The sequence below is a fragment of the Buceros rhinoceros genome, unplaced genomic scaffold, assembly GCF_000710305.1.
Source record: "Buceros rhinoceros silvestris isolate BGI_N320 unplaced genomic scaffold, ASM71030v1 scaffold13111, whole genome shotgun sequence".
In the NCBI taxonomy this organism is placed as follows: Eukaryota; Metazoa; Chordata; class Aves; order Bucerotiformes; family Bucerotidae; genus Buceros; species Buceros rhinoceros.
Window position 1 is genome coordinate 63,646 of NW_010393788.1, and position 2,714 is coordinate 66,359.

Sequence of the window (2,714 nt, forward strand, 5' to 3'; positions counted from 1 at the left end):
CTGGTCTCCCCGGGTCCCGGCTGTCAGGGGCCCCCACTGCTCCTCCGCCCCTCAGCCAGCCACCTCCACGGCTTCTAGAAGACAGCCAGGACAAGAGAACACCCCGTTAGGTACCCAGCTCGCCAGCAGCTCTGTGGCACATACAGCACTAAAGCCTTTTAGATCCCAACCCCTGGCAGGGCGTCTGACCCCTTCCATTCTAACGACCCTAGACCCTGGTTTCGTCACCGCTTAGCGCGCCGCACCGTCTGACGGGCGCCGCTTCCTGCTGGCCACTGCACTGTCGGTAGCGATGGGAGAAAGACTGACCCGCTCCACCAGGAGAAGAATTAATTCCCTGTGTTCTTTCAGCAGCGCCCCTTTCCCGACCCACGCATGTGGCATTTGAAGGTCAAACCCCAACCCTCCTCTGGCCATCTCGGCCTGTCAGCCCTCTCAGCACTGAGCGAGCAGTTTTTACCTCCCAGCTAAGGGGTTTTCCAGGAGAAAGCGCTCACCGCCCCCCGGAAGCCAGTTTCTGTTCATATTTTGTTACCTGTCTATATATATAATATATATATTTCTAAGCCAACCCCTGACAACCACGACAGCATGCCTGCACTTTTGTTTTCAAACAAGGGAACACGGAGGTCAGACACTGGGGCTGCGCTACGCCGTACCCTTTACCGGAGGGAGCCCCGTCACGGTTTAGCACACGAAACACACACCCTACACCTTTTTCAGCAGCTATTTGATTTTTGTACCAGCACACTCAAACCCAGCGTAGAACATCTCCCCTCCTCTAGCAGTAATTCCTTTTCCAAGCTTCTCTGGCCTGCCATGGTTATTAGGGCTGTTTGTTTTGGTTTTTATTTTATCAACTCACTCAGTGCTCAGAACAAGGGCACTTCCTCATTAAGGTAACGATGCCAAAAGCACGAGAACACCCTGGGGGAGTTCCTGCAGGCAAAACACCACTTCTTGGGCAGGCGGGAGGAAAAAAGGTAAGGAAAGAAGTGTTTTGGCAGCCAAACCTACCGAGAGCCACGATGAAACATTCCCCAGCACATTGTGGCTTCCACACTGTCCCAGACAGCACAGGATGGTCTCCAAGGAGGGGCTCTAAGAAATGCATTTCTGTTGTGTAACTTGCGGTGCAGATGATGTTCTGTGTAACAGCATAATGGTTGTTCACCTCTTATTTTGGTTTTTTTTGCTGTGTTATCCGAGAACTTGAATACTGTGAGAAGAAGTGAATTTTCAGTTGACGACTCAGCATCTTGTTCCCATGGTGATAACACTAATTGAATATATCTATGAGGGCATGTATTAGTTACAATTTAAAATACCACACTAACAATACATAGCTGCGATGTGTACAATGGCTGATTTAACTCAATAAAAATGTACAAGTGGTAAATGTAGACGCAACGGCTCGTGCTCTCACTGCCCCTGCGGGTCCTTGGCCGGGCTATCGTCACCATTCCCACCTACCCAGCGCCCCCAGAAATAGCTATTATTTCTAGTTTTACTGTTAAACGCGGCTCTTCAGCACGGATTGGTGCCAGGGTCCGAGAAGTCAGGTACAAATCTGTATTGATAGTTTTCCCAAGGATGTCCAGCCACATCTTCTAGTTATTATTTGGCCCGAAATCACAGAGTTCTCCTTCCAGCCTGGCCCAGACTGCTACTTTTCCAGTGCCCACTACAGATAATTTCTCAGCCAGAGGAAAGAAACAAGGTGAAATCCTGCCCCGTCTCACAGCCTTGTAACACGCAGGAAATAGTGGGAAGAGTCGCTTCCAAACCTAAACTGTCACAGCCAAAGGGCTCCTTCTACCTACACCTCCATTTACACAGTTTCTGCGCTGGGCAACACTCGGAGTCCTTGGACCAACCCAGTCACTCCTGGCTGACACCAGAAGGATGCCCACAGCGACAGAAAACTGTGTTAAAGACACCCCCAGCAACCAGACAGCAGAGCCAGCTCAGAAACCCGCTTCCAAACCTAAACTGTCACAGCCAAAGGGCTCCTTCTACCTACACCTCCATTTACACAGTTTCTGCGCTGGGCAACACTCGGAGTCCTTGGACCAACCCAGTCACTCCTGGCTGACACCAGAAGGATGCCCACAGCGACAGAAAACTGTGTTAAAGACACCCCCAGCAACCAGACAGCAGAGCCAGCTCAGAAACCAACAGAGCACCCCCCCTCAAACAGCCCCCTCCACCCCCCCACCACGACAGCAGCCCCGGGACCAGCGGGAGGCGGCTCCCGCCGTGTCTGTAAACCCTTGCAGCAGTTCCAGTAGAAACACCACTTTGCCGAAAGGGTTGGGCCAGTTCTGCAGCAGCTTGTTGTGGCGCAGGTGCAGGACCAGCCCTCGGCCTTGTTGAGCCTCACAGCACCGACCTCAGCCCATCCATCCAGCCTGTCCCGATCACTGATCAGGAGGTCAGGGAGAACAGCCCCAAATACTGAGCCCTGGGGACACCACTGCTGACCGGCAGTGAGGTCTCGACAGAGGACACATGGCAAGGACACGAGGGATGTCACTCATTCCACCCGCACACAGCAGGAGTATTAAGACGGCCCAGGGCTTTATCCAGAAGTGATTCTTCCTTAGTTTTTCAAAAACTAAACAAACACGAGCACCACCAAACAGAACACCCCCCCACCACCCCCCCCCATAGCCTGGGGCCGTCCGTCCCGGTACCGCTAACACAGCACCGCT